This window comes from Oncorhynchus tshawytscha, linkage group LG05 (genome assembly GCF_018296145.1).
Source record: "Oncorhynchus tshawytscha isolate Ot180627B linkage group LG05, Otsh_v2.0, whole genome shotgun sequence".
NCBI lineage: Eukaryota > Metazoa > Chordata > Actinopteri > Salmoniformes > Salmonidae > Oncorhynchus > Oncorhynchus tshawytscha.
Window position 1 is genome coordinate 75,583,759 of NC_056433.1, and position 22,270 is coordinate 75,606,028.

The 22,270-nt window shown below is 44.4% G+C and overlaps 1 protein-coding gene across 2 annotated transcripts in view; it reads right to left on the minus strand.

Moving 5' to 3' along the window:
* pde4ba (phosphodiesterase 4B, cAMP-specific a) overlaps positions 1-22,270 on the minus strand; it is a 333,978-nt gene that overhangs the window by 268,563 nt on the left and 43,145 nt on the right. Inside the window, exon 1 of one of the 2 annotated variants that reach the window (XM_024403084.2) lies at positions 2,339-2,408. The exons of the other annotated variant lie outside the window; for it this stretch is intronic. The gene's annotated coding sequence lies outside the window, so the exon portion shown is untranslated. Of the gene's footprint in view, positions 1-2,338; positions 2,409-22,270 lie in introns of those variants that run through there. 2 annotated transcript variants of the gene reach the window in all.

Sequence of the window (22,270 nt, forward strand, 5' to 3'; positions counted from 1 at the left end):
TCAGTCAGTAAAAGCCTATGGGTGCTAATGGAGCCCAAGGATGTACAATGAATACATATGGACAAAATGCTATCAGAAGTTTGCCCAAGAGCCAATCATTGATCAAGAGCGCTGGAGGGGAGTTGTTTGATTGGATGAACAGGACTGTGGGAGAGGCACAGCAGCCAACCTCTCACATACTTAATGTCATGATTGGGTATGTGACATTATTTCCAGTCCAACATTGCTATTATAAAAATCATAGCAGTACAGCATTAGCCTGCCTTGTACTGTACATTAAGAGGGCCTGTGTGCTAGTATCCTGTCTAGTGATAACATAACCTCCTATCCCATACCTTACAGTATATATCAACCCATTTAGCATAGCTGGCTAATGAAAGCAGCAGTAATGGCCTTGCACAGTTTAATTTCTCCCATGCTAATGATGCTAATGATTCAAAGTTATAGAGGGACAGCTCCCATGTGTGTGTGTGTGTGTGTGTGTGTGTGTGTGTGTGTGTGTGTGTGTGTGTGTGTGTGTGTGTGTGTGTGTGTGTGTGTGTGTGTGTGTGTGTGTGCGTGTGCGTGTGTGTGTTCGTGTGAGTGAATGGCTCAACGGCGATCAAGCGCCTCCCTGGTGAGCCAATTTAGCTTTCTTTTATAACTTATACCTCTCTGCTAGGCTATGTGCCCATAAGACTGTAACAGAGTGGGTCCTGGGTATCTGGTTCTGCTGTCTGTGATTCGCTAGGTGCTAACCACCCACTAATTATCAAAATCAAGAAAAGAGCTATTAAATTCTACAACCACCTAAAAGGAAGCGATTCCCAAACCTTCCATAACAAAGCCATCACCTACAGAGAGATGAACCTGGAGAAGAGTCCCCTAAGCAAGCTGGTCCTGGGGTTCTGTTCACAAACACAAACACACCCCACAGAGCCCCAGGACAGCAGCACCATTAGACCCAATCAAATCATGAGAAAACAAAAAGATAATTACTTGACATATTGGAAAGAATATAAGAAAAAAACAGAGCAAACTAGAATGTTATTTGGCCCTAAACAGAGAGTACACAGTGGCAGAATACCTGACCACTGTGACTGACCCAAACTTAAGGAAAGCTTTGACTATGTACAGACTCAGTGAGCATAGCCTTGCTATTGAGAAAGGCCGCCGTAGGCAGACATAGCTCTCAAGAGAAGACAGGCTATGTGCACACTGGCCACAAAATGAGGTGGAAATTGAGCTGCACTTCCTAACCTCCTGTCCAATGTATGACCATATTAGAGACACATATTTCCCTCAGATTACACAGATCCACAAAGAATTTGAAAACAAACCCAATTTTGATAAACTCCCATATCTATTGGGTGAAATTCCACAGTGTGTCATCACAGCAGCAAGATTTGTGACCTGTTGCCACAAGAAAAGGGCAACCAGTGAAGAACAAACACCATTGTAAATACAACCCATATGTATGCTAATTTATTTTCCCTTGTGTACCCTTAACCATTTGTACATCATTGCAACACTGTATATATATATATGTAATATGACATTTGTAATGTCTTTATTGTTTTGAAACTTCTGTATGTGTAATGTTTACTGTTAATTTTTATTGTTTATTTCACTTTTGTATATTATCTACCTCACTTGCTTTGGCAATGTTAACACATGTTTCCCATGCCAATAAAGCCCGTTGAATTGAATTGAATTGTAGGGGAGAAAGAGGATATAGTAAGTAAGGAGAAAGAGACTATTAGGAGAGGGAAGAGAGAGGGGGAAGACAGAAAGTCAGTAATGGAGAGAGAGAGCAAGACAGAGTGGATAAATAGAAAATGTGAAAGAATAAAGAGTTGAGAGGGAAAGAGTGGGTCAGTAATGGAGAGAGAGCGGGAGTGAGAGAGAGAGAGAGAGAGGAGAGAGAGAGAGAGATTGGGAGATGTGGTCAGTTAAAAGGTTAGATAAAGGACAGCCCCCATGTCCCTAAAACAGATGGCTACAGTCTGTTAAAAACATTCATCAGGCTTGTGTTAAAACAACAGGGCATATACTGAAAATATAGACTGCATTTACAAACAAGGAATTAGCATACGTTCTACAGAACACTGTCTCCCTAAGCACACTACAGCATGTGGGCAAAGTCAAACAGATTTGGAGAAGCACTTATGAAAATATTAATTTGCCGGTTTTAAAAGCCTTAGAGCTATTTCACTCACCCTCTTGACACTGATAGCTATGGTAGTGATGCTTTACAGTCTGAAATACACTCCTGACTAGAACTAGACATCGGTTGTTATAGACTGCTAGAGGAAGCAGCCAGACAGACAGTTGTGAGCAGGAACAGGTTATCACTCACCTGTTTGGCACTGATAGCTATGGTTAGTGGTCGACTAAAACGTTCCTGACTAAATCCAGATACCAGTTGCATTGAGGAAGCTGACAGACAGTTGTGATCAGGAACAGGTCATGGGGATGTTTTGATTGGATGAAGGACCTGTTTCCTCTTTACTGTCTGTTAGAGATCAGAGCTCAACCACTTCCTCTTGGTCCTCAGCTTACAGATATAGGCTCTCAATTTGACCTATATTGTCACAGCAAAAGAATCCTGCAGGAACATGATTTTAACATTTAGTCCATAATGTTGCTTGATCGGTGGTTAGGCTAGTAACTGGACTAAAGTAGGAGACATGAAAATTGCTATACTGTTAATATAACTGTGTGTTAGTGTGAGTTTTCAGTGAATTTAAGTAAATCAGGAATCTGCGGTGCAGGAAAATTCTCAGCAACAGAAGAGTGATCAAATTAAGATCCTACATCTGTACACTCTCCTGTTCATTCTGACTGACAGCTGTTACACTTGCTGGATGCCATAGGAGTTTACTGCCATGTATACAGTCTTGTCTCAAGGCAAATGTTTGACATGAGAGCTTTCTGTTTTTATTCATGACCAGGGTGTTCAGGACTGCCACTCTGCTCTGTCATATGGCCTGTCGTTTACTGAATACTTCACTATTACATGTTTTACTAAATAAGTTTTACTAAATAACGTGCAAAAAGTAATGCGCCTTCATTAAACTCTCTCTTCAATCCATATGGCTCTCATGTTTTCTAAGAACAGGAAAACCCATATCTAGGTCTTTAGCTACACATTAAGAGGATCATTTTCAGTGACAAGCACACAATCATTATCGGATTACGATTGGCTGCATGGGAATTATGTGTTTCATAAATGTAGATTAGTGAATTAAACGGGGCTGTCCTGGCTCTTGTACGCTGTAAGCTGTGGTGTTCAAACAACTGGCTCTTCAGGGAACAGGAACAACAAAACAATGATGGTGTATGACTTTTGGTACCAGGCTGTGTGTGTGTGTGTGTGTGTTGTGTATGTGTATGTGTATGTGTGTGTGTGTGTGTGTGTGTGTGTGTGTGTATGTGTGTATGTGTGTGTGTGTGTGTGTGTGCCAAATTGGACATCTGAGGAAGGCTAATTGGCATTAATTCTGCTTCGTTACCACCCCTTTCAGCCATAAACAGGTGTTTCGACAGGCAGGACCACAGGCGTAAATAGGGAAGAGTAGGGTGAGTTTAGCTTTTTAATTCAGCATCACTCTGTCAAGGGAAATATAGTAACAAAGATATCTACATATATTTCAGGGTGTGTAACATGTGTAACATTACAGTTTGGAAAACATACTATGTCCCAAAAAAGTGACCTCTTGGCACAACTTTCTCCGGGTATGGGGTAAGTTGTGCCGCGGGGCAGGGTGGGTTAAGCCGCCCCAAAAATGTCTGTACTGAATAAAATATTACCAGTACCTTTTTAAAACCATGTCTACATTTTTCCCCAAACACAATTCAACACAATCACAATTGCTTGTTTGTCTTTTAATAATTTAAAGCATCTTTTAACACAGGCTTAACACCTAACACACCTAGGTGTACCTTTAATTTTACACTTTAAATCAAATAAATTTTTATTTGTCACATACACATTGGTAGCAGATGTTAATGCGAGGGTAGTGAAATGCTTGTGCTTCTAGTTCCGACAATGCAGTAATAACCAACGAGTAATCTAACCTAACAATTCCACAACTACTACCTTACATACACAAGTGTAAGGGGATAAAGAATATGTACATAAAGATATATGAATGAGTGATGGTACAGAACGGCATAGGCAAGATGCAGTAGATGGTATCGAGTACAGTATATACATATGAGATGAGTAATGTAGAGTATGTAAACAAAGGGGCATAGTTTAAAGTGGCTATGTGATACATGTATTACATAAAGATGCCGTAGATGATATAGAGTACAGTATATACATATACATATGAGATGAGTAATGTAGGGTATGTAAACATTATATTATATTAAGTGGCATTGTTTAAAGTGGCTAGTGATACATTTTTACAAACATTTCCATTAATTTCCATTATTAAAGTGGCTGGAGTTGAGTCAGTATGTTGGCAGCAGCCACTCAATGTTAGTGATGGCTGTTTAACAGTCTGATGGCCTTGAGATAGAAGCTGTTTTTCAGTCTCTCGGTCCCAGCTTTGATGCACCTGTACTGACCTCGCCTTCTGGATGATAGCGGGGTGAACAGGCAGTGGCTCAAATCAAATCAAATCAAATCAAATTTATTTATATAGCCCTTCGTACATCAGCTGATATCTCAAAGTGCTGTACAGAAACCCAGCCTAAAACCCCAAACAGCAAGCAATGCAGGTGTTTACATATCGGGTCGGGTGGTTGTTGGGTGGTTGTTGTCCTTGATGATCTTTATGGCCTTCCTGTGACATCGGTGGTGTAGGTGTCCTGGAGGGAAGGTAGTTTGCCCCCGGTGATGCGATGTGCAGACCTCACTACCCTCTGGAGAGCCTTACGTTTGTGGGTGGAGCAGTTGCCTTACCAGGCGGTGATACAGCCCGACAGGACGCTCTCGATTGTGCATCTGTAGTTTGTGAGTGCTTGGAGGGTACTATGGTGTTAAATGCTGAGCTGTAGTCAATGAACAGCATTCTCACATAGGTATTCCTCTTGTCCAGATGGGTTAGGGCAGTGTGCAGTGTGGTTGCGATTGCATCGTCTGTGGACCTATTGGGGCGGTAAGCAAATTGGAGTGGGTCTAGGGTGTCAGGTAGAGTGGATGTGATATGGTCCTTGACTAGTCTCTCAAAGCACTTCATGATGACGTTAGTGAGTGCTACGGGGCGGTAGTCATTAAGCTCAGTTACCTTAGCTTTCAAGGCCCTCTTGAAGCATGTGGGAACAGCAGACTGGGATAAGGCTTGATTGAATATGACCGTAAACACACCAGCCAGCTGGTCTGCGCATGCTCTGAGGGCGCGGCTGGGGATGCCATCTGGGCCTGCAGCCTTGCGAGGGTTGACGCGTTTAAATGTTTTACTCACGTCGGCTGCAGTGAAGGAGAGTCCGCAGGTTTTGGTAGCGGGCCGTGTCAGTGGCACTGTATTGTCCTCAAAGCGAGCAAAAAAGTTATTTAGTCTGTCTGGGAGCAAGACATCCTGGTCCGCGACGGGGCTGGTTTTCTTTTTGTAATCCGTGATTGACTGTAGACCCTGCCACATACCTCGTGTCTGAGCCGTTAAATTTGACTCTACTTTGTCTCTATACTGACGCTTAGCTTGTTTGCGGAGGGAATAGCTACACTGTTTGTATTCGGTCATGTTTCCGGTCACCTTGCTCTGGTTAAAAGCAGTGGTTCGCGCTTTCAGTTTCGCGCGAATGCTGCCATCAATCCACGGTTCCTGGTTTGTGAATCGTTGCTGTAGGTATATCATCGTCAATGCACTTTCTAATGAACTCGCTCACCGAATCAGCGTATTCGTCAGTGTTGTTGTTGGACGCAATGCAGAACATATCCCAATCCACGTGATCGAAGCAGTCTTGAAGCATGGAATTAGATTGGTCGGACCAGCGTTGAACAGACCTGAGCGCGGGATTTATTTTTTATTTATCCGTTATTTTACCAGGTAAGTTGACTGAGAAAACGTTCTCATTTGCAGCAATGACCTGGGGAATAGTTACAGGGGAGAGGAGGGGGATGAATGAGCCAATTGTAAACTGGGGATTATTAGGTGACCGTGATGGTTTGAGGGCCAGATTGGGAATTTAGCCAGGACACCGGGGTTAACACCCCTACTCTTACAATAAGTGCCATAAAATCTTTAAATGACCTCAGAGAGTCAGGACACCCGTTTAACGTCCCATCCGAAAGACAGTCTCTGTCTGTAGGCTGGAAGCAACAAAATGGTGTTGTGGTCAGCTTTTCCGAAAGGAGGGCGGGGGAGGGCCTTTTATGCGTCGCGGAAGTTAGAATAACAATGATCCAGGGTTTTACCAGCCCTGGTTGCGCAATCGATATGCTGATAGAATTTAGGGAGTCTTGTTTTCAGATTAGCCTTGTTAAAATCCCCAGCTACAATGAATGAAGCCTCAGGATATGTGGTTTCCAGTTTACATAGAGTCAAATAAAGTTCGTCCAGGGCCATCGATGTGTCTGCTTGGGGGGGAATATATACGGCTGTGATTATAATCGAAGAGAATTCTCTTGGTAGATAATTTGATTGTGAGGAATTCTAAGTCAGGTGAACAGAAGGACTTGAGATCCTGTATGTTGTTATGATCACACCACGTCTCGGTAATCATAAGGCATACCCCCCCCGCCCCTCGTCTTACCAGAAAGATGCTTGTCTCTGTCGGCGTGATGCGTGAAGAAACCAGCTGGCTGCACCGACTCCGATAGAGTCTCTCGAGTGAGCCATGTTTCCGTGAAGCAAAGAACGTTACAGTCTCTGATGTCTCTCTGGAATGCTACCCTTGCTCGGATTTCATAAACCTTGTTGTCAAGAGACTGGACATTGGCGGGTAGTATGCTAGGGAGTGGTGCGCGATGTGCCCGTCTCCGGAGCCTGACCAGAAGACTGCTTCGTTTGCCCCTTTTACGGCATCGTTGTTTTGGGTCGCCGGCTGGGATCCGATCAATTGTCCTGGGTGGAAGGCAGAACACAGGGTCCGCTTCGGGAAAGTCATATTCCTGGTCGTAATGATGGTGCGTTGAGGTTGCTCTTATATTCAGTAGTTCCTCCCGACTGTATGTAATGAAACCTAAGATTACCTGGGGTACCAATGTAAGAAATAACACGTAAAAAAACGAAATACTGCATAGTTTCCTAGGAACGCGAAGCGAGGCGGCCATCTCTGTCGGCGCCGGAAACTCCCAAGTACTGTCTAACACAAGCCCTGTTGTTACCTCATATCCCAGTGATAATGCCTTGTATTACGCCTGGGAAGAAAACACTTCAATTTGCTGAACCATTGGCTCAACTTACCCCATGGCCATTGGCTCAACTTACCCCAAGGAAAACATTTTGACTACATTAGCCCACACAGCTACAAGGAGGCACATTCATGCTAGGTTTAGGACCTCATTTAGAAGCTTATAGAGACCCCAAATGATGTATAGAACTATCTTTAAATTATGTACTTTGGTTTAGATACAAGCATCATTTAACTTGATGAAAATCTGTTTGTTTTTTTGGGGGGTTGGGGGGCCCGTCAGCCTGTGAACATGGCCAGACTGCTATCTGAAGGCCAGCTACTGTCAGCCTGTGAACATGGCCAGACTACTATCTGAAGGCCAGCTACTGTCAGCCTGTGAACATGGCCAGACTGCTATCTGAAGGCCAGCTACTGTCAGCCTGTGAACATGGCCAGACTGCTATCTGAAGGCCAGATACTGTCAGCCTGTGAACATGGCCAGACTGCTATCTGAAGGCCAGATACTGTCAGCCTGTGAACATGGCCAGACTGCTATCTGAAGGCCAGATACTGTCAGCCTGTGAACATGGCCAGACTGCTATCTGAAGGCCAGCTACTGTCAGCCTGTGAACATGGCCAGACTGCTATCTGAAGGCCATGTACTGTCAGCCTGTGAACATGACCCAGACATCCCAATATCACCACAGTGTGCACTGATACCGGAGGCTGTTCAGGCGTGATTAGGAGCAGCTTGTCAGAAAAGGCCTGACAAGTTGATTCTGGAGGTGTAGCAGCCCACTTCCAGAATCAGCCCTCCCTCTGACCTCCCTCACAACAACAATATCTGGCTTCTTCAGCATACATGAAAACACATTCTCATCTACATCAAACCAGGCTCCTCTGACAAACTCTCCACACTCTTCACACACAAACAAATACTTTTTCAGTCCAGCTGTTAGCAGTTGATGTTATTCTTCAATAACACAAACTCCAAAGCAAATCAAGGGTAGAAAAATAGGTTAATTTGAGAAGGACAAATCAAGATGTTATGCTGGGAGGTAGATGTTGCGTCTCCTCTGTCCTCAGTTTTTCTCCACTGAACAAAGGAACAGGATGCCATTTATAACCCCCCAACCAAGCCTGGGGTTGACCAATCAGAAGTCCTTGCAGTAGAACTGGCCAATGGCCAAATAACAAGTATCCTGCTCCAGACTCAATGTACAGAACGTAGCACTGAGTTCAGGAGTGACATTCCACAGATTCTAAACAGATGTTGAACTGAAACCCAACTCCTATTTACAATTCCTTATTGACCATTAGTACTCTCGTTTTTAGTCCTCTCATCCTCTGCGTTGTGTATTTATGTTCAAAATATTCTTATACGGCCAAGTCTGTAATCACCTTTCATCCAAAAATCTTTCATCAATATCAAATTCAAATGAGTCCCTTGTACCCAGAAACAGGGTCACATACAGAGAAGAGCAGGGTCTCTATTATCATCTAATATTACACATTTATCAGATGAAAACATCTGGAACATTATGTCCCTAGTGTGGTCTGGAAGAAATAATATCCTGGCCTTAATTCATTTAATGAGGGGATCATAATAATATCAGACACAAAGGCTCTGTTGTGGCCTTGTTCCGTGTAGTCTGGCGTCATGACTGACTGACCAGCCGTGCCCTGGCAGTGCCCTGTACCCTGCAACTAATGCGCTTACTGACTTTCACAAGACATCCACACCTGTGTCAAAAGTGTTACACACATGGTCACTGTTTCTCAATGGGAACCCCATTCAAATGGAATAATGCTAAGCCTTTGCTCTCTTTTCTAAGACTGCCCCATCCTGATGATATTAAGACTGTTTCAGACAGTTAGGCTGCTTCGGAAACAGGAAATACAAACCTCAATCCAGTCAGAGTAGTGGTACAATTTCACAGGATGTTTTGTCATCGTTGTTAGTCATGCTTACCTCACAGTGGAACTATCCACACACAACCACACAACCTATAATAATAATCATGACAACATTTGTTTCTGAGAGGAGCTAAAGATATATCAGCAATTTCCAGTAGCGCAGAGAAAAATAATAGAATCATGTTGAGTTGGTACACTACAACTCAATCAAATCAAGTATAGTCTAAAGCATTTTGAACAGTGAATGCTAAGGCAACCAAAGCATAAAGGCAGTGGGGTATAAATACACCACTGATGGTGGCTATGGACAGAGCTTAGCAGTAGAAACACATCCATGCATAACATTGAATAACATCAATATTTCTGTAAGAGTAGGACTGATTGGATCCTCTCCTGATCTGGTACGAATCCAGAGGGTGCCTTGCTTCAGCTATGTTATTGGACAAACATGTATTGTACACACACACACACACACACACATACACGCACACAGGGAGAGAGTAAGTGAGGGTGAGAGAGAGAGGCAGAGAGAGAACGAGAAGAAGAGAGAGGAAGGGAGAGAGAGAAAGAGAGAGAGAGAGAGAGAACCTCTAAAATCTGCAAACAAAGAACCTGGTTCAAGGGCTTTAGCTTAATACACAAAGATAAATTATTTTAGTTTGAAGAGCTTATTACTTCCTTATACATGTGATTATAATACATGAATACTATAAATCCATGCTATCTGTGGAGCTGAATGTATCATTAAGAAAGTATATGCCTGGAGGACACAGCCTAATAAATATGGCTGCTTGTTAATATGTAAAACGCTTAACTGAATAACAATCACTAGCTACGATTCATTGACCTTTGGGATAAAAATCTGAAAGTACAGCTCGTTACCATAGTATTTTTCAGTATATACAAATACCAGCTAGATTTGGAATGCAGCATATAGTAAATAATCACCATAAAACTATAAAGACAGTGGTTGAGTCTCAGGACCCCTAGAAGGCTGTCTATTGGGAATGATCATGACAGACTGGTAGAGATTATGGATCAGAGATAATTAGATGTAATTCTGTCCACAGTGTACTGTGAGTCCACACCACCCATGGCTACAGTACAGCTGATGTAGAGGTTAGGCCAAAGAGGGCAAACTAAAGGAACTAAGGAGCCACTGTTTTCAGAGCTGGCTCTCATGTTTTCTATACAAACATAGTGACTGTAATCCCAATCTACCTAATCTATGAAGGGATCTGATAGAATACGTCATCTGACTGTCATCATCAATGGTCATTAACTGTCATTATCATGGAGCATCAACAGTAACTCCAACAGAAAAATATCCTACTAGAATAGAAGCCACTGAGCTGTCCACAAAGGAACACGGGTACAATACAATAATTCATCATGCTTTTATATTTATTGGTTTGCAGCAGCAGCCTTCAAAACATGTTCAATAACACAGAGTGGTATGAAATTGGACAGCAATCATTTTCACCATAGAAATCCTCTGTCCTGTAGCTAGTGGAAAATCGGAATTAGAGGCGGGGGGGCGTATGAAAGGCCTAACATACGCAGATTGATCACAACAAATTATAGCAACAGCACAAAGAAATGCATTTAAATGTTTCAATGTTTCAGGAAAAAAACTGGTTTAATTTATATCTATAACATAATTTTATGCTATGAATGAATCCAACTTCCAGATCCATACATGACTCATCTACTTTAAACCACACAAATGTTCTGTCACATAAAGTTGAAGTGGGAAGTTTACATACACCTTAGCCAAATACATTTAAACTCAGTTCTTCACAATCCCTGAGATTTAATCCTAGTAAAAATGCCCTGTTTTAGGTCAGTTAGGATCACCACTTTACAACTTTAAGAATGTGAAATGTCAGAATAATAGTATAATAATAACTGACATTTCACAACTTTAAGAATGTAATAGTATAAAATAGTGGGTCAGAAGTTTACATACACTCAATTAGTATTTGGTAGCATTGCCTTTAAATTGTTTAACTTGGGTCAAACATTTCGGGTAGCCTTCCACAAGCTTCCCACAATAAGTTGGGTGAAGTTTTGCACATGCCTCCTGACATAGCTGGTGTAACTGAGTCAGGTTTGTAGGACTCCTTGCCCGCACACACTTTTTCAGTTCTGCCCACAAATTTTCTATAGGATTGAGGTCAGGGCTTTGTGATGGCCAATCCAATACCTTAACTTTGTTGTCCTGGAGCCATTTTGCCACAACTTTGGAAGTATGCTTGAGGTCATTGTCCATTTGGAAGACCAATTTGCGACCAAGCTTTAACTTGACTCATATCTTGATGCCATCTATTTGGTGAAGCGCACCAGTCCCTCCTGCAGAAAAGCACCCCCACAACATGATGCTGCCACCCCTGTGCTTCACGGGTTGGGTTGTTGTTCTTCGGGTTGCAAGCCTCCCCCTTTTTCCTCCAGATATAACGATGGTCATTATGGCCAAACAGTTCTATTTATGTTTCATGTCCAGAGGACATTTCTCCAAAAAGAATGATCTTTGTCCCCTTGTGCAGTTGCAAACCGTAGTCTGGCTTTTTTTATGGCGGTTTTGGAGCAGTGGCTTCTTCCTTGCTGAGCGGCCTTTCAGGTTATGTCGATATAGGACTCGTTTTGCTGTGGATATATATACTTTCATACCTGTTTCCTCCAGAAACTTCACAGGGTTCTTTGCTGTTGTTCTGGGATTGATTTGCACTTTTCACACCAAAGTATGTTCATCTCTAGGAGACAGAATACGTCTCCTTCCTGAGAAGTATGACGGCTGTGTGGTCCCATGGTGTTTATACTTGTGTATTATTGTTTGTACAGATGAACGTGGTACCTTCAGGCGTTTGGAAATTGCTCCCAACAATGAACCAGACTTGTGGAGGTCTACAATTTTTTTTCTTTTTTTAATCATGTCAAGCAAAGAGGCACTGAGTTTGAAGGTAGGCCTTGAAATACATATCCTAACCAAAACGTAAAGTTTGTTAACAAGAAATTTGTGGAGATATCCTAACCAACGTAAAGTTTGTTAACAAGAAATTTGTGGAGAGGTTGAAAAACAAATTTTAATGACTCAATCCTAAGTGTATGTAAACGTCTGACTTCAACTGTAGGTGCTGGAGAAAACCTTCCTGGACGGATGGATGACGGCACATTTATATAACCCAGTGTGTTTACCGATGGTTTAGACCTAAAAATCCTCTCTGGCTGATACCTGCCAAACCGCCAATCTGTTTACATAAGGCATACACACCATGAGAGACACACACACACACACAAACACACACACTCTCTTTCATATACACACACACACACACGTGAGTGACACACAGACAGGAAATGACAGTGCCTGAACTAAAGTTATTGTGCACTGAAGGTGATGATCCCTGATAACATTTTATTGGTCACATACACATGGTAAGTAGATGTGTAGCAAAATGTGTAGCGAAATGACCCAGATTCCACAGCAAAACCTAATAAACACAATCTAGTAAAGGAATGGGTTAAGAATATATAAATATAAAATATATGGATGAGCAGTGACAGAGCGGCTAAGATTCAATAGATAGTGTAGTATAGAGTATATAGATATGAGATAAGTAATGTGAGATATGTACACATTCTTAAAGTGCCATTATTAAAGTGAATAGTGTTCCGTTTATTAAAGTGGTCAATGATTTCAAGTCTGTAGGTAGGCAGCCGCCTCTCTGTGGCAACAATCTGATGGCCTTGAGATAGAAGCTGTTTTTCAATCTCTCTGTCCCAGCTTTGATGTATCTGTACTGACCTCACCTTCTGGATGGAAGCGGGGTGAAGAGGAAGTGGCTCGGGTGGTTATTGTCCTTGATTATCTTTTTTTGCCTTCTTTTTTGCCCCTGGAGGGCAGGTAGTTTGCCCCTGGTGATGATTTGTGCAGACCGCACCAGGATCTGCGGAGTGGACATGTTGTTTCCTACCTTCACCACCTGGGGGAGGCCCGTCAGGAAGTCCAGGAACCAGTTGCACAGGGCGGGGTCAAGACCCAGGGACTTAATGAGGGCTTAATGATGAGTTTGGAGGGTACTATGGTGTTGAATGCTGAGCTGTAGTCAATGAACAGCATCCTTACATACATCTTGTCCAGATGAGCTAGGGCATTGTGCAGTGTGATGGCGATCGCATCGTCTGTGGACAAATTGGGGTGGTAAGCAAATTGAAGTGGGTCTAGGGTGACAGGTATGGTGGACGTGATATGATCCTTGACTAGTCTCTCAAAGCATGTCATGATGACAGAAATGAGTGCTACGGGGCGATTGTCATTTAGTTCAGTTACCTTGCATTTTCTTGGGAACAGGAACAAAGGTGACCACCTGGAAGCATGTGGGGACAGCAGACTGGGAATGGGATTGATTGAACATGTCCGTAAACACACCAGCCAGCTGGTCTGCGCATGCTCTGTGGATGCGGCTATGGATGCCGTCTAGGCCGGCAGCGTTGCGAGGGTTAACACATTTAAATGTTTTACTCACATCGGCCACAGAGAAGGAGGGCCCATAGTCTTTGGTAGCGGTTCGCGTCTTGGGCATTGTATTGTCCTCAAAGAAGTTGTTTAATTGGTCTGGAAGCAAGACGTTGAATTGATACTCCACTTTGTCTTTATACTGACACTTTGCTTGTTTAATTGCGTTACGGAGGGAATAACTACACTGTTTGTTTTTTGGCCATATTCCCAGTTGCCTTGCCAAGATTAAATGCGGTGGTAAGTGCTTTCAGTTTTACGCGAATGCTGCCATCAATCCACGGTTTCTGGTTAGGGAAGGTTTTAATCATCACAGTGGGTACATCACAGTGGGTATAAACTCGCTCACCGAGTCAGCGTATACGTCAATGTTGTTATCTGAGGATACACGGAACATATCCCAGTCCACGTGATCGAAGCAATCTTGAAGCGTGGAATCCGATTGGTCGGATCAGCGTTGGATAGACCTAAGCACGGGCGTTTCCTGTTTTTGCTTCTGCCTACATGAGGGAAGCAACAAGATGTAGTCATGGCCAGATTTGCCAAAATTATGGCGGGGAAGGGCCTTGCATGCATCGTGGAAGCTAGAGTAGCAATGGCTGAGCGTGTTACTCGCTTGTGTACTGCAATCGATATGCTGATAGAATTTAGGCAGCCTTGTTCTCAAATTAGCTTTGTTAAAATCCCCAGCTACAATAAATGCAGCCTCAGGATATATGGTTTCCAGTTTGCATAAAATCCAGTGAAGTTCCTTGATGGCCGCCTTGGTATCCGCTTGCGGGAGGATATACATGGCTGTGACAATAACGGAGGAGAGCTCTCTTGGGAGATAATATGGTTGGCACTTGATTGTGTGGAATTCTATGTCAGGTGAATAAAAGGACTTGAGTTCCTGTATGTTGTTACAATTACACCATGAGTCGTTAATCATGGAACATACACCCCAGCCCTTCTTCTTACCGGAGAGATGTTTATTCCTGTTGGCACGATGCACTGAAAATCCCGTTGGCTGTACTGACTCCGACAACATGTCCCAAGCTAGCCATGTTTACGTGAAACCGAGTATGTTAAAATCCCGGATATCACTTTGGAAAGCAACTCTTGCCCTAATTTCGTCAACTTTCTTAACAAGGGACTGGACATTAGCGAGTAATATACTTGGAAGGTTTTCTGGGCTAACAACGTAAGAAATAATACATAAAAAACTAAATACTGCACAGTTTTCTAAGGTCTAGAAGAGAAGATGCCATCTCTATCGATGCCATTTTTACTAGGATGGGACGTATTTCCTGTTGGAATAGGAAGTGAGGTCGAAGGTGGGATGAAATATCCCTATGACATTATATTTGTAATGTGATGCTACTGGCTGCAGAGAAGTCAGGCGCAGGAGAGCGGAAACTGATTAACAACGGTTGTGTTTAATAACCATAAACCATCGTAAACAGAACGATAATAATAAATGGGTCAAACAAAACCCGGTAAATACCAGCATATTGTACACAAGCACTACAACAAACAATTACGGACAAGGATATGGGTGGGAACAGGGGGTTAAATACACAACATGTAATTGATGGAATAGGAACCTGGTGTGATGGGATTCAAGGCAAAACCAATGGAAAATGAAAAGTGGATCGGCGATGGCTAGAAGATCGGTGACATCGACCACCGAATGCCGCCCGGACAAGGAGAGGGACCAACCGGCGGAAGTCGTGACAGTATCCAGCCCCCCCCCGTCGACACCGGCCTCGTGGACGACCCGGAGGGCGAGGCACAAGGCGATCTGGTCGATGACGGTGGAACTCCTGCAGCATTGAAGGGTCCAACACGTCCTCGACCGGAACCCAGCACTTCTCCTCCGGACCGTACCCCTCCCACTCCACGAGATACTGAAGTCCCCTTGCCCGACGCCTCGAATCCAGTATGGAGCGAACGGAGTAAGGCGGGGCCCCCCCGATGAACCTCCCGCACCTCGGACTCCTGGAGCGGGCCAGCCACCACCGGCCTGAGGAGAGATACATGGAACGAGGGGTTAATACGGTAATCGGGTGGAAGCTGTAACCTATAATAAACCTTGTTCACTCTCCTCAGGACTTTAAATGGCCCCACAAACCGCGGACCCAGCTTCCGGCAGGGCAGGCAGAGGGGCAGGTTTCGGGTCGAGAGCCAGACCCGGTGGAACTCCTGGTTTCGGGTCGTGACCCCGGTGCAAACATGGGGGTCTCACTGCGGTAGCGATCTGCATTCCTCTTTTGGCACGTCACGGCCTGCTGAAGGTGGACACGGACGGCTTCCCATGTCTCCTCCGCGCGCCTGAACCAGTCGTCCACCGCATGAACCTCGGTCTGACTCTGATGCCAAGGTGCCAGAACCGGCTGTTACCCACAGTACGCACTGGAAGGGAAAGAGGTTAGTGGAGGAGTGGAAGAGCGAGTTCTGTGCCATCTTGGCACAGGGTACGAATGCCGTCCACTCCCCCGGCCGGTCCTGGCAATAGGACTGCAGAAACCTACCCACATCCTGGTTCACTCTCTCCACCTGCCCATTACTCTCAGGGTGAAACTCCAAAGTAAGGCTGATCGAGATCCCCAGATGTTTCATGAACGCCATCCAGACCCTAGATGTGAACTGGAGACCCCAATCAGACCCTATATCCTCAGGCACCCCGTAGTGCCGGAAGACATGTGTAAACAAGGCCTCCGCCGTCTGTAGGGCAGTAGGGAGACCGGGCAAAGGGAGGAGATGACAGGACTTACAGAAATGATCCACAACGACCAGGATCGTGGTGTTACCCTGTGAGAGTGGAAGATCAGTCAGAAAATCCACCGACAGGTGCGACCAAGGCCGCTGTGGAACGGGTAAGGGGTGTAGCTTACCTCTGGGCAGGTGCCTAGGAGCCTTACACTGGGCGCACACCAAGCAGGAGGAAACATAAACCCTCACGTCCTTAGCCAAGGTAGGCCCCCAGTACCTACCACTCAAACAGCTCACTGTCCGACCTATTGCAGGATGACCAGAGGAGGTTGATGTGTTGGCCAAACGGGACACTGGACGGGAGCGGGCTCTGCACGTAACGCCTGCTCAATGTCCGTGTCCAGCTCCCACACTACCGGCAGGAGGCGGGGAGTATGGGAGTGTGATCCATGGGCCGCTCCTCTGTGTCATACAGCCGGGACAATGTGTCTGCCTTTACGTTCTGGGAGCCTGGTGTGTAGGAAAGGGTAAACACAAAACAGGTGAAAAACATTGGCCCACCTTGCCTGGCGAGGGTTCAGTCTCCTCGCTGCCCGGATGTACTCCAGATTGCGGTGGTCAGTCCAGATGAGAAAAGGGTGTCTAGCCCCCTCAAACCAATGTCCTCACGCCTTCAAGGCCTTGACAACAGCCAACAGCTCCGGGTCCCCCAAGTCATAGTTTCGCTCCGCCGGGCTGAGCTTCTTCGAGAAGAAAGCACAGGGGCGAGCTTCGAGCTTTACCCAGGCGCTGAGAGGCACCGCTCCTATCCCAGCCTCGGACGCGTCCAGCTTCACTATGAACGCCAAAGAGGGATCCAGATGGGCCAGCACTGGAGCCGAGGTAAACAGAGCCCTCAGGTGACTAAAAGCCCTGTCCGCCTCAGCCGACCACTGCAAACGCACCGGGCCCCCCTTCAGCAGTGAGGTAATGGGAGCCGCTACCTGACCAACCAAAACCTTGGATGAACCTCCGGGAGTAGTTGGCAAACCATAAGAACCACTGCACCAGCTTTACCGGGTGGGAGTCGGCCAATTACGCACAGCTGAAATGCGGTCACTCTCCTTCTCCACCCGAGGTGGAAATGCGATACCCTAGTAAGGAGACGGATCGAGGTACTCATAGTGCCCTGAGGTGGTACTGAAAGCCGTCTCCCTCTCGGATACGCACCAGGTTGTAAGCGCTCCTGAGATCTAGTTTGGTGAAGAAGTGCGCCCCGTGCATTGACTCAATCCCTGTGGCTATGAGTGGTAGCAGGTAACTATACCTCACAGTGATCTGGTTCAGACCCCGATAGTCAATACACGGGTGCAGACCTCCCTCCTGATTCTTCACAAAAAAGAAACTTGAGGAGGCGGGTGAAGTGGAGGACCGAATGTTCCCCTGACGCAGCGATTCGGAGACATATGTTTCCATAGCCTCCGTCTCCGCCTGTGAGAGGGGATACACGTGATTCCTGTGAAGTGCAGCATCTACCAGGAGATTTCTCGCACAATCGTCCCGTCGATGGGGTGGTAATTGAGTCGCCTTCTTTTTAGAGAACGTCTGCGGGTAGTTGACTGGTCCACCAGTTGGTCAAACGTCCTCGCGCAGACTGCACACAAAATTAGGTGGAAACTGAGCTGCAATTCTTAAACTCCTATTAGAGACACATATTTCCCTCAGATTAAACAGATCCACAAAGAATTTGAAAACAAACCCAATTTTGATAAACTCCCATATCTACTAGGTGAAATACCACAGTGTGTCATCATAGCAGCAAGATGTGTGACCTGTTGCCACAAGAAAACGGAAACCATTGAAGAACAAACACTGTAAATAAAACCCATATTTATGTTTATTTATTTTTCCTTTTGTAATTTAACTATTTAAACATTGTTACAACACTGTATATATATATATATATACAGTGCCTTGCGAAAGTATTCGGCCCCCTTGAACTTTGCGACCTTTTGCCACATTTCAGGCTTCAAACATAAAGATATAAAACTGTATTTTTTTGTGAAGAATCAACAACAAGTGGGACACAATCATGAAGTGGAACGACATTTATTGGATATTTCAAACTTTTTTAACAAATCAAAAACTGAAAAATTGGGCGTGCAAAATTATTCAGCCCCTTTACTTTTAGTGCAGCAAACTTTCTCCAGAAGTTCAGTGAGGATCTCTGAATGATCCAATGTTGACCTAAATGACTAATGATGATAAATACAATCCACCTGTGTGTAATCAAGTCTCCGTATAAATGCACCTGCACTGTGATAGTCTCAGAGGTCCGTTAAAAGCGCAGAGAGCATCATGAAGAACAAGGAACACACCAGGCAGGTCCGAGATACTGTTGTGAAGAAGTTTAAAGCCGGATTTGGATACAAAAGATTTCCCAAGCTTTAAACATCCCAAGGAGCACTGTGCAAGCGATAATATTGAAATGGAAGGAGTATCAGACCACTGCAAATCTACCAAGACCTGGCCATCCCTCTAAACTTTCAGCTCATACAAGGAGAAGACTGATCAGAGATGCAGCCAAGAGGCCCATGATCACTCTGGATGAACTGCAGAGATCTACAGCTGAGGTGGGAGACTCTGTCCATAGGACAACAATCAGTCGTATATTGCACAAATCTGGCCTTTATGGAAGAGTGGCAAGAAGAAAGCCATTTCTTAAAGATATCCATAAAAAGTGTCGTTTAAAGTTTGCCACAAGCCACCTGGGAGACACACCAAACATGTGGAAGAAGGTGCTCTGGTCAGATGAAACCAAAATTGAACTTTTTGGCAACAATCCAAAATGTTATGTTTGGCGTAAAAACACAGCTCATCACCCTGAACACATCATCCCCACTGTCAAACATGGTGGTGGCAGCATCATGGTTTGGGCCTGCTTTTCTTCAGCAGGGACAGGGAAGATGGTTAAAATTGATGGGAAGATGGATGGAGCCAAATACAGGACCATTCTGGAAGAAAACCTGATGGAGTCTGCAGAAGACCTGAGACTGGGACGGAGATTTGTCTTCCAACAAGACAATGATCCAAAACATAAAGCAAAATCTACAATGGAATGGTTCAAAAATAAACATATCCAGGTGTTAGAATGGCCAAGTCAAAGTCCAGACCTGAATCCAATCGAGAATCTGTGGAAAGAACTGAAAACTGCTGTTCACAACTGCTCTCCATCCAACCTCACTGAGCTCGAGCTGTTTTGCAAGGAGGAATGGGAAAACATTTCAGTCTCTCGATGTGCAAAACTGATAGAGACATACCCCAAGCGACTTACAGCTGTAATCGCAGCAAAAGGTGGCGCTACAAAGTATTAACTCAAGGGGGCTGAATAATTTTGCACGCCCAATTTTTCAGTTTTTGATTTGTTAAAAAAGGTTGAAATATCCAATAAATGTCGTTCCACTTCATGATTGTGTCCCACTTGTTGTTTATTCTTCACAAAAAAATACAGTTTTATATCTTTATGTTTGAAGCCTGAAATGTGGCAAAAGGTCGCAAAGTTCAAGGGGGCCGAATACTTTCGCTGTACATAATAAGGCACTGTATAATAAGGCACTGTACATAATATGACATTTGACATGTCTTTATTCTTTTGGGACTTCTGTGAGTATAATGTTTTCTGTACATTTTTATTGTTTATTTCACTTTTGTTTATTATCTACTTCACTGGCTTTGGCAATTTTAACTTATGTTTCCCATGCCAATAAAGCACAGGAATTTAAATTTAATTGAGAGAAAGAGAAAGAGAGAGAGAGACACACACACAGACAGACAAACAGAGAGAGAGCAAGACAGAGAAAGAGACAAACAAAAAGGGACAGACAAAAGGAGATAAAAAGGAGAGACGGTGACAGAGAGAGAGAGAGAGAGAGAGGGGGGGAGAGAGAGAGAGAGAGCGAGAGAGAGAGAGAGAGAGAGAGGGAGGGAGAGAGGGAGGGAGAGGCAGAGAATCAAGGACAGAGATAGAAGCAGAATGAGAGAATAAATCATGCTTGCAATCACTTGCTCTAGACCCCAGCTGCCTAGAAATGGGCAGAGTGGGAGTGAAGAAGGAAGACAAATATAAGTGATATTGTTCATTATGTTTTGTGAAATGAAAACACAATGAATTTTGTGTGGACCGCCCGGTCATCTGAATAGGTCAGAGTTGTTGTTGTTGTGCGGGTACCACACAGAGAGAATCTCCATTCTGTTTCCAGCCTTTCTCTAATGGTAAACACACCAAGTAGAGATTGCTGACAGTCTGACGGACAGCTACACCCACACACACACAGATACACACATGCACGCATGGATGGACGCGCACACACACGCGCGCAGGTATGTGACAATCAAGGTGAGGTTGTAGTCATCTTTACCTTGAGTTAGGGCTGTGATGGTCACTGTTAAATTTGTTTGAATAACAACAACAAAAACAAGTTGGGAGAGAGAGAGAGAGAGAGAGAGAGAGAGTGAGAGAGAGAGAGAGAGAGAGATGAGCAGATGAGCTCCCGCATTATCCAGCATGTATTTACAAAAAGATAGATTGTTGTAGGAGAAAAAAGCAGGAGCAGGAGAAGAACAGAGCACTAGAGGAGATGGTGAAAGTGCTCAAGGAGAGGGTGAGAACAATGACATGTGACAGAGAACAAAGGATTAGATAGCTGGCCACCGCCAGCAAAACAGCCCACTTCAGACCCTGACCATAGCCTCGACATCACAGCAGGACAGACAAATGAAGAACCACAAACCCAGGGGTTCCTACACCCTCTGAGCCATCCCCGTCAGCCACCCTGACAGCCCTCCTGACGACCCCCCCACACCCACTGAGAACAAACACAAGCCACAGATTGCACTCCGTATGGACTCAAAAGGGAAATATATACAAGAAAATAAACTTTTTCCCAAACACACAGTGTCTAAACTCTGGTGTCCAAACACCCAGCGCACCCCAGACCTTCTGTCTGAGGGCCAACTAGGTTCACATAGCCACATATTAATATACAACATGAGAACACAGCAGGAAAGGGTGGCCACAGCACTCAAGGGAGTGATTGAAAAAGCTTCTTCTACTTTCCCCAACACACAACCTGCTACCACGACAAGACTTCCACCCTGCTACCATAACAAATAAAATATAAAATAAAAAACAATTTTATTAGTATTTTATTTTATTAGTATTTTATTTTTATTAACATGCGCCGAATACAACGCCTTACCATGAAATGCTTACTTACGAGCCCCTACCCGACAGTGCAGTTTCAAAAAATACGGATAAGAATAACAGATAAAAGTAACAAGTAATTAAAGAGCAGCAGTAAATATATATAGGGGGGTGCCGGCACAGAGTCAATGTGCAGGTGCATCAGTTAGTTGAGGTAGTATGTACATGTAGGTAGAGTTAATTAAAGAGACTATGCATAGATAATAAATAGTGAGTAGCAGTAGTGTAACAACAAAGGGGGGGGGGACCATTGTAAATAGTCTGGGTGGCCATTTGATTAATTGTTCAGCACTCTTATTGCTTGGGGTTAGAAGCTGTTAAGGAGACTCTTGGTCTTACACTTGGTGCTTCGGTACCACTTGCCATGCGGTAGCTGAGAGATCAGTCTATGACTTAGGTGACTGGAGTCTTTGACAATTTTTTGGGCCTTCCTCTGACACCGCCTGGTATAGACGTCCTGGATGGCAGGAATCTTGGCCCCAGTGATGTAGTGGGCCGTTCGCACTACCCTCTGTAGTGCCTTGCGGTCGGAGGCCGAGCAGTTGCAATACCAGGCAGTGATGCAACCAGTCAGGAAGCTCTCGATGGTGCAGCTGTAGAACCTTTTGAGGATCTGAGGACCCATACCTTTTCAG